At 48.1% G+C, this 10,675-nt stretch overlaps 1 pseudogene across 1 annotated transcript; it reads left to right on the forward strand.

Moving 5' to 3' along the window:
• Positions 1 to 9,038: 9,038 nt before the first annotated feature.
• On the forward strand, positions 9,039 to 9,396 carry LOC104655195 (annotated as a pseudogene). Its single transcript, XR_004058385.1, has one exon. The product of XR_004058385.1 is annotated as a metallothionein-1E pseudogene (transcript).
• The last annotated feature ends 1,279 nt before the right edge of the window (positions 9,397 to 10,675 follow it).

Consider the following 10,675-nt stretch of genomic DNA (forward strand, 5'->3'; position numbering starts at 1 on the left):
TGACATGCCCTCCAATGCCACAGAGGGTGACCAGCTGTCCCGGTTTGCCCGGAACTGGCCTGATGTTAAACTGGAAAGTCTGGCTTCTCAGGAAATCCCTAGTACCAGCAAAGCCAAGACAGTCGGTCACCCTGAAGCCACTCCTCATCCCTGTGATGAAACGTGTGTCACCGGCTACTGCAGAGAGTGCTCCCCCTCTGCGTGCAAGGAGGGGCCTGGATCCCCTGTGTGTTCAGAAGCCATTGCTTGACCTGCAATTGTTGGGCCATCACTGCCTGTTCTGCTGCTCCGAGTGCTTCTCCCTACAAGCCGCTGATGCAGCCTCCCTCTCTTCTGCCTGCTAAATTATCCTTACTAACAGAGGAACTCAAGGGCCCTTCATCCCTCTCATGATGGCTAAGTCTGCAGCAACGCCTCTCTGCTGATTCAACACACATTTACTGAGCCTTTACGGGGTTTATTAGAGGCGGCCCTTGCTGCCACATTTTCAGAGCAAGCCTGGTTTGACAGCCCCTCCTGCCTTCTGCAAAGGCTTTTTCAACAGCAACGTGCAGGCCTGTGTCTCCTCTCCTGCCCATTCATGGGAGCTCAGGAATCCCATGTGCAGGTCACAGCTGCTCCCTGAGCTTCCACACACGCAGCTTCCAGCTCAAGAGGCACCCAGTTTTATGGAGCCTTGGCTCACAGCCAGGCACCATGCTCAGTGCTGGAGACCTGGAGGAGAGTGGCAGTGGTTTCCTGCCCATGAGGACCTTAGCTCTCAAAGAGAGATAGGCGCCCGGGAACACACGGTCACACTGTGACAGAGAGGCAAGTCCAGATGCTGCGGGTAGGACCATCCAAGGCTTCTTGAGGAGGGGACACCTGAGCAGAGACTCACAGGTGCTGTGGGTAGGACCATCCAAGGCTTCTTGAGGAGGGGACACCTGAGCAGAGACTCACAGGTCACCTGGGAGTTGTGTGAAGTAGCCGGGGAGGTCTTCAGGGGCCCGGAGAAGTGTCCATGGGAGCAGGGGAGGGGAACTTGCAGAGTGGGAGAGGCAGGTGCAGATTCCGGGGATCTGAGGGAAGAGAGCGTTTCATGGAGGAAGGTGGGGCCCACATGTCCCATCCCCATCAGGTCCAGTATGTGAGGGCTGGAAAAGCAGCCTTTGGGTGTAGCAAGTGTTGATCTTAGGAGAGGAGTTTCACAGTTGAGGCATTAAGGCAGAGGCCAGCTTACAGCAGGTAGAGTGGTGAACAGGAATGAAGAGACAGGGGCTACAGACTGCTCTTTTTTTTTTTTTTTTTTCAGACTGCTCTTTTAAAAGCTTGGCTCTGATTTATAGACATAGAAATAGAAAGTCCTAGTTTTGAGGCTAAGCATGGTAGCTCATGCCTGTAATCTCAGTAGTTTGGGGAGCTGAAGCTGGTGGATCACTCGAGCCTAGGAGTTTGAGACCACCCTGGGCAGTATGGCAGAACCCCATCTCTACAAAAATACAAAAGTTATCCTGGCTTGGTGTTGTGCGCTTGTAGTCCCAGCTACTAAGGAGGCTAAGGTGGGAGGATCACTTGAGCCTGGGAGCTTGAGGCTGCAGTGAGCCATGATGACACCACTGCACTCCAGCCTGGGCAACAAAATGAGACCTGTCTCAAAAAAGAAAGAAGGAGGCCGGGCGCGGTGGCTCAAGCCTGTAATCCCAGCACTTTGGGAGGCCGAGACGGGCGGATCACGAGGTCAGGAGATCAAGACCATCCTGGCTAACACGGTGAAACCCCGTCTCTACTAAAAATACAAAAACTAGCCGGGCGAGGTGGCGGGCGCCTGTAGTCCCAGCTACTAGGGAGGCTGAGGCAGGAGAATGGCGTAAACCCAGGAGGCGGAGCTTGCAGTGAGCTGAGATCCGGCCACTGCACTCCAGTCCGGGCGACAGAGCAAGACTCCGCCTCAAAAAAAAAAAAAAAGAAAAGAAAGAAGGAAAGAAGAAAAGGAGAGAAGGTGGGAGAGATGGAGGGAGGGAGGGAGGGAGGGGCTAACTTTGGAATTTCAAGTGGAAGAGATGTAGTTGATTATAAGAAGGAAGTTAGGGCAACCGACTCGGGTCCCCTTCCACATTGTGGAAGCTTTGTTCTTTCGCTCTTCACAATAAATCTTGCTGCTGCTCAAAAAAAAAAAAAAAAAGAAGGAGAAGAAGAAGAGGAAGAAGAAGGAGGAGGAGGAGGTTGGGGAAGGATGCAGTAGAAAAGGAGTGAAAGTGAATAAAGAATGAAGAGATAGGCCAGGTGCGGTGGCTCACACCTGTAATCCCATTTGGGAGGCCAATGTAGGTGGATCACAAGAGGCTGAGGCAGGAGAATCACTCGAACCTGGGAGGCAGAGGTTGCAATGATCCGAGATTGTGCCATTGTACTCCAGCCTGGGCAACAAGAGCGAGACTCTATCTAAAAAAATAAAATAAAATAAAATGAATGAAGAGATAGAGAGAAGGTTCTTGTTGGGGGCTGGGTCCAGGTATGCTGCAAGGTAGTAAGAGTTCACATCATGTGTTGAACCAAGTCTCTTATTCTTTATCTGAGCAGCTGAGAACACTGGGTCCCTGTACAGAGAAAGAGCTGGCTATTATAGAGTTTGCTTGAGGGTTGACATGTGTACAGATCCTGGCCTAAGTATTGTCCTGTGCCTTGCTGGGCAGGGATATAGGTAGAGTGCTGTCCTGCAGGTAGTTGTCTCAGCTGGTGTTGGAACTGTAAACACCCAATGGGTTCACCTTGCCCGCTGCCTAGACAGAGCCGATTTATCAAGACAGGGGAATTGCAATAGAGGAAGAGTAAATTCACTCAGAGCCTGTTGCACGGTAGATCAGAATTTCATTATTACCCAAATTAGTCTCCCCAAGCATTCCAGGATCAGAGTTATTACGGAAGATTTGGTGGGTGGGGTGCCAGTGAGTCAAAAGTGCTGATTGGTTGGGTTAGACATGAAATAAAAGGGAGTCGAAGCTGTCCTCTGGTGCTGAGTCAGTTCCTGGGTGGGGGCCACAAGATCAGATAATCCAGTTTATCAATCTGGGTGGTGCCAGGTGCAGGGTCTGAAAAATATGTCAAGCACTGATCTTAGGAGCAGTGGGGAGGGTCAGAATCTTGTAGCTTCCAGCTGCATGACTCCTAAACCATAATTTCTTTTCTTTTCTTTCTTTCTTTTTCTTTTCTTTTTTCTTTTTTTTTTTTTTTAGACAGTGTCTCACTCTGTCACCCAGGCTGGAGTGCAGTGGCGAAATCTTGGTTCACTGCAGCCTCGACCTTTTGGGACTCAAGCCATCTTCCCAATTCAGCCTCTTGAGTGGCTAGGACCACAGGCGTGTACCACCACAACAGACTAATTTTTTTATTTTTTGTAGAGATCCTAAGATGAAATAATCTGCCCACCTCGGCCTCCCAAAGTGCTGGGATTACAGGCATGATCCACCCACCCCCCCACACAGCCTAAATCATAATTTCTCATCTTTTGGCTAATTTATTAATCCTACAAAGACAGTCTAGTCCACAGGCAAAAAGGGAAAGAGCTGTTATAATCTTTGTTCCAAAGTTAAATTATAAACTAGGTTCCCCCCAAAATTACTTCAGCCTACAGCCAGGAATGAACAAGGACAACTTGGAGTTTAGAAGCAAGATGGGGCTGGTTAGGTTAGATCACTTTCACTGTCTCAGTTACCATTTTGCAATGGCAGTTTCAGAACCTGCATCATGTTCCGATCTGCTGATCAAGTGGTCACATGGAGTATGTCTAGGAGCTGTGTCATGTTTGGTGAACACTGGGCAATGATCTATTTACAGGGAGGCCCTCATAGTGTCCTGAGCAATGGCTCAGGTATGATTCATGTTCTGATAATTCCTGGCATGCCAAATGAGAGTGTTTGAACTTAGCCTGTGGAGGCTAAAGCAACTCTATCTTGGAAGATATTTCACCGTGTTGGCTTCTCATCAACCCCCATTCGAGGAAGGTCTCTAAGATTTCCAGTTTATGTATTGATCCTAGTGTAGGAACATGTATTAATATTTACCGTAAATCCCGCCCTCAGGTCAAACAACCTTGATGTTATCATACTTCAGCTGTCCTACACATCCCTTCTGAACTACCCTCTACCCTATGGTACGTAAACCCTAGGTCTGGGGAAAATGGTGCAGAGATCCACCATTTTGTCTTGCTGTTACCCAAAACACAGACCTGCCTTTTGTTCATAAATTCCTTTTTTTTTTTTGAGAAGGAGTCTCACTCTGTTGCCCAGGCTGGAGTGCAGTGGCGTCATTTTGATAGGACTCCGATGAGTGGAGGAACACCAGGGTTTTTCCTATTGAGGAGAATTAGATAAAACGACACAGACACACGTGAAGTGGTTTTAAGGAGCAGAAAGTTTAATAGGCAAGAAAGAAGGGAGAAGAAAGGAAGAAGCTCCTTTCTACAGAAAAAGAGGGAGGAGGGATCCAAAGCCGAGAGTGGAGACCCTGCAGGATGCGGATACCAGCCAGTTATATGAGGGGCTGGAGGAGGCGGTGTCTGATTTGCATAGGGCTCAGGGGATTGGTTTGACCAGGTGTGTCATTCACGTAGCTCACGGAAAAAACTGTCCCTCCCACCCTAGGCCTTTAATATGCAAATGCAGGGCCCTGTGATGTTCTACCGGTGTGAGGAAGACTACAGACTACACTGCCAGGCACAGGTGGGGGCAAAGGGCAAGAGGATAAGGGTGGGAATCCCCATATTGGGTGGACCCAGTTTCCAATGGCCTGCATTTGCATACCAAAGATTACCTGCCGGCTCTAGAGCGACAGAGCAAGACTTTGTCTCAAAAAAAATAAGTAAGTGGATTTGTCAGCCTCTTTCTTTTTTTTTTTTTTTTTTTTTTTTTTTTTGAGACGGAGTCTTGCTCTGTCGCCCGAGCTGGAGTGCAGCGGCCAGATCTCAGCTCACTGCAAGCTCCGCCTCCCGGGTTTACGCCATTCTCCTGCCTCAGCCTCCGGAGTAGCTGGGACTACAGGCGCCCGCCACCTCGCCCGGCTAGTTTTTTGTATTTTTAGTAGAGACGGGGTTTCACCGTGTTAGCCAGGATGGTCTCGATCTCCTGACCTCGTGATCCGCCCGTCTTGGCCTCCACAAAGTGCTGGGATTACAGGCTTGAGCCACCTCGCCCGGCATTTGTCAGCCTCTTTCTCAGCCCCTTAGCTTCCTCGAACTTTGGGGCAGGTTGCACAGACCTACCCACATGAGACATAAGCCTGTACCATCTGAGATTACACTGTTTGTACCAAGTGTTCACTTGTCTGGGTCATCTTTTAGGCAGGAAACTGTTCTCAGTGTGCAGGTCAGTGATCTGATCACCCCAACTATCCAGTGACTCAGTGAGCAGAGATGTGTTCCTGGGCTCTGCTCTTGCCCAGAGCAGTCTCTTGGTTCATCAAATGGTGGTGTAGACCCTGGTTTCGTCTGGGCTATTTCCTTATGTGTGAAGCATTTGTGTGGGAAGGAAAGAATGGTCTTTCCGAGGGCAGATGCTGCGTTTTCTTTCTTTCTTTCTCTTTCTTTCTTTCTTTTCTTTCTCTTTCCTTCCTTCCTTCTTTCTTTTTCTTTCTTTCTCTTTCTTCCTTTCTTTCTTTTCTTTTCTTTTCTTTCTTTCTTTTTGAGAGGGAGTCTCACTCTGTCACGCAGGCTGGAGTGCAAGTGGCACGATCTTGGCTCACTGCAACCTCTGCCTCCCGGTTCAAGTGATTCTCCTGCCTCAGCCTCCTGAGTAGCTAGGACTACAGGCGCGTGCCACCACACCGGCTAATTTTTTTGTATTTTAGTAGAGACGGGGTTTCACCATGTTAGCCAGGATGGTCTCGATCTCCTGACCTCGTCATGATCCGCCCGCCTTGGCCTCCCAAAGTGCTGGGATTACAGGCGTGAGCCACTGCGCCCGGCCTGATGCTGCTTTTTCGAGTACACAGTGATGGTGTGGATGTTGACCTTTGTCTGAGAAGGGGTAGGTAGCAGTGGTGCTGAGAGAAAATGAGGATATGTGCTCTAGACCCTATGGTAACTGAGAAGTGGGGATCACCATATGGGCTGAGTGATGGTATAAGTTTGTTTTTCTCTGTGAGTGCTTTGTCCTGGTATTTGCCAGTCTTGATGTTACCACAAAGGGTGGTCTGGGCAGGGACTGACTTCTGGTCTTCTGGTGTGCCGGATGTATGGCATGGTGTAGTCTCCGTTTCTAGGTTGGTGCTGTCTCACAGTGGCCCACATACTGGTGTGGCAATGAGGCAGGAAAACGGGGTTTGGAAGCAGGTAACATAAGGCCAATACACACTTCAGCTATGACAGGAAATATCTTCTCCATAGGGTGTACGCCGAGAAAATGACTTTGTAACTTTACTTCATCCTCTTCATTTACATAGGGCATACACCAAGTAACCAATAGAATCCCTTAGTATTTATTTATTTATTTATTTTAATTTTTCTTTTTTTCCCCCAGAGGGTATTTAAACCCCCACAAATTCTATAACGGGGCTCTTGAGCCCCTATGCCTGCTCCCACACTGTGGAGTGTACTTTCATTTTCAATAAATCTCTTCCTTCCTTCCTTGCTTTGTGTGTTTGGTCCAATTCTTTTTTTTTTTTTTTTTTTTTTTTTTTTGAGACGGAGTCTCGCTCTGTCACCCGGGCTGGAGTGCAGTGGCATGATCTCGGCTCACTGCAACCTCCACCTCCTGGGTTCAAGCAATTCTCCTGCCTCAGCCTCCCAAGTAACTGGGACTGCAGGAGCCTGCCACTACGTCTGGCTAATTTTTGTATTTTTAGTAGAGACGGGGTTTCACCATGTTGAACAGGCTGGTCTCGAACTCTTGGCCTCAAGTGATCGACCCACCCCGGCCTCCCAAGGTGCTGGGATTACAGGCGTGAGCCAACACGCCGGGCCACTTTTGTATTTTTAGTAGAGACAGGGTTTCACCATGTTGGTCAGGCTGGTGTTGAACTCCTGACCTCAGGTGATCGACCTGCCTCGGCCTCCCAAAGTGCTGGGATTATAGGTGTGAGCCACCGCACCCAGCCAGGGCTCATTCTTTCTTTTCTGAATAGGCATCTAGGCCCCATTTCGGCTCATGAATCTCTCCTAGTATGGTAGGTGGGGAGTTTCATGGCCTAGTTCAGATTTCAGTTTTGATCTATCTAATGGTATAGATGTAGGCCTTTATCCAAGTGAGAGCTGTTTCCTGATGGGCTAAGTGTGAGTATAGTTATCAGTCTTGGTCAACAAGGACTTCATGTTATGGTGTTCAATGGCAGTATATATAGTATTATCTCTTTTTCGTATAAGACTTTTTTCTCTTGGTTTGCTGACAAGTGATCTGCAATATAGTGTTGTTATGGTAGGTCTTCTACTGTAATGAGTGAGGGAATGATTCCTGATGATTGCTCTGAATGTGGAGCTTCTGTTGATTTACTGAATGCCCAGATAAGTGTGTTTCCTGGTCTCTGCTTTGTACGTTCTGTAGAACACTGAGTTTAGAATAGAGTACAGATAGGTTTTGGTCTTTGTGCTAATCCTTCCCATGATGTGCTGAAGCAAGTCTGTGTACTAAGCTCTTGCTAAATAGTAGTATGACTAGTGTTCCTGTTTGAGTTCATCTGTTCCCTGATGTGCTATGCACATCTGAATATCTGAACATAGATTCCAGCCTGGCAGAAGGCTATTTCATGGAAAATTTTTAAGATGGATGGGTAGAGGCCTGATTCTAAGGCAAGAGCTCTCTCATAATTTGCTGAACAATGCACGCGTATGAGCAGTGATCTGAGCAGGGCTCTATCAAGGTGAACTGCCTCGCACTTTGGAGCAGGTGTGCATAAACCTACCCAACGTGAGACATAACCCCATACCCTCTGAGATAACATTGTCTGTACCAACTGGTCACTTGTCTGGCTCCTCTTTTAAGCAGGAGACTGTTCTCAGTGTGAAGATCAGATGGTTGAAGTCGGCCAGGTGTGGTGGCTCATGCCTGTAACCCCAGCACTTTGGGAGGCAGAGGCAGGCGGATCACCTGAGGTCAGGAGTTTGAGACCAGTCTGGCTAACATGGTGAAACTCCGTCTCTACTAAAAATACAAAAATTAGCCAGGCATGGTGGCTCAAGCCTGTAATCCTAGCTATTCAGGAGGCTGAGGCAGGATAATTGCTCGAACCTGGGAGGCGGAGGTTGCAGTGAGCAGGGATCGCGCCACTGCATTCCAGCCTGGGCGACCGAACGGGACTCTGTCTCAAAAAAAAAAAGAAGGCTGAAGTCAGTGTAGGTTCCCACAAGACAGGGCTGTCTCCACATGTGTTGAGAGGTGAGATGTGTACATACTGTGGTCAGTGTATGAGCACTTGACTTAGACTTGTTGAATAGTGGTAGGGATCCTACATGAACTGCCTGGCAATATATTGACTAGAGGTGGGACACAGGACCAGGTTGGCCCTGAAAAGTTAAGTGATCTTTTATGCATGGGCCTGAGTCTGTGTTTGGGCAAGAGTGAGCCTCATAGTTTTTCAAGCAGTGGTATAGCTATAGGCCCACCCAGCTCTGGGAAGGGGCTATATTCTAATATGCTGAGTGGTGGCAGAATACGGGTCCCTGTCCGGGTGGGTGCTACACTTTCCATCAGAAGTGCAACCAGGCTGGGCGCGGTCGCTCACGCCTGTAACCCTAGCACTTTGGGAGACCGAGACGAGTGGATCACCTGGGGTCAGGAGTTCGAGACCAGCCGGGCCAACAAGGCAAACCCCCCCCCCCATCTCTACTAAAAATACAAAAATTAGCCGGGCATGGTGGCAGGTGCCTGTAATCCCGGCTACTCAGGAGGCTGAAGCAGGAGAATCGCTTGAACCTGGGAGGCGAAGGTTGCAGTGAGCCGAGATCGCACCACTGCACTCCAGCCTTGGTAACAAGAGCGAAACTCTGTCTCAAAAAAAAAAAAAAAAAAAAAAAAAAAAAGACGCCGTCCACGTGCACCTTGCAGTCTCTCCATTTCTCGCTAAGATCTCCAGCCTCACCGCGGCTCGAAATGGACCCCAACTACTCCTGCGCCACTGATGTCTCCTGCGCCTGCGCCGGCTCCTGCAAATGCAAAGAGTGCAAATGCACCTCCTGCAAGAAGAGCTGCTGCTCCTGCTGCCCCGTGGGCTGTGCCAAGTGTGCCCAGGGCTGCATCTGCAAAGGGGCGTTGGAGAAGTGCAGCTGCTGTGCCTGATGTGGGGACAGCTCTGCTCCCAGAAGTAAATAGAGCAAACTTTACAACCTGGATTTTTTTTTTTTTAATACAACCCTGAGTCATTTTCTGCATGTCTTTTTATATTAAATATGTGAATGGCAATAAAAGAATTTTGACTTGAAAAAAAAAAGTATAACCAAACTGCTCTCTTTCACACTCTCAATTTCTGCTGGAACAGCATAACCCAGTACTCCACAGAGCAGACCCATCCTAAAGCAATTATTGTCTCCACGTGCAATACTTTACTCTGGCCACGTCTGTCACATCAATAGCTTCAACTTGCGGGCCAAGGAGTACTCCTAAACATTCATTATGCCTAGATGCTAAAAAATCTAGATAGCAAACAAGTAACAAGTACGATCCCTTTCTCTGCTATCATTAACTCTCTGCCTTTCTTCTTTAGTTTCTCTATCAGTCACTGCTGTCATTCCCCACGCTAGTTTCAGAAACTCAGAGTATATATACTTACTGTCCTGGTTCCCGTGTGTACCGGTGTGATACTGTGAAATATATATATTTCGCCTTCCTCCCAGTTTCCTGGCATACAACTACTAAAATCCTTGGACTCTCCAGTTATGTGTTTTTGTATGCTAATGATTGACTGATAGCTTCAGGATATGACTCACCCGAAAGACAAAGGCCAGCCTCCAGGGAGTGGAGAATGGCTGAAGGTCAAGTTGAGCACCAGTGGCCAATGGTTTAATCAATCATGCCTATGTAATGAAAACTCCATAAAAACCCAAGAGGACAGAGTTCAGGGAGTTTCTGGATGACTGAATACATGGGAGTTCCTGGAGTGGGGTGTGCCCAAGGAGGGCACAGAAGCTCTGCAGTCCTTCCCGCATACCTCGCCCTATGTATGTCATCTGCATCCTTTGTAATAAAGCAGTAAATGTAAATGTTTCTCTGAGTTCTGTGAGCCACTCCAGCAAATTAAACCCAAAGAGGCAGTTGTGGGAACCCCAACTTGAAGCTGGTTAGTCAGAAGTTCTGGAGGCCTGGACTTGCGATTGGTATCTGGGGTGGGGGGTAGTTTTGGGGACTGAGCCCTCAACATATATGGGATCTGATGCTATTTCAGGGTAGATAAAGTTAGAATTGAATTAGAGGACACCCAGTTAGTGTCCGCTGCAGAATTGATTGCCTGTTTGTTGCTGAGGAGAAATCCCCTACCTTTGGTCACAGAATTCTTCTGCATTGATTGTTGCTATGTTGGTGTGAGACCAGAGGGAAAAACCTGTTTGAGAGTTTTTTCCGAAGAATCCAAACATGATTAGTTTTCCCTAACAAGTGGGAAGAAGAGTGCCCCCCAAAATTCATGTCAACCCAGAACCTGTGGACAGGTCTTTGCAAATGTAATCAAGTGAAAAGAAAGTCATATCAGATTAGAGTAGGCCCTAAATCCCATG

The sequence above is a fragment of the Rhinopithecus roxellana genome, chromosome 7, assembly GCF_007565055.1.
Source record: "Rhinopithecus roxellana isolate Shanxi Qingling chromosome 7, ASM756505v1, whole genome shotgun sequence".
NCBI lineage: Eukaryota > Metazoa > Chordata > Mammalia > Primates > Cercopithecidae > Rhinopithecus > Rhinopithecus roxellana.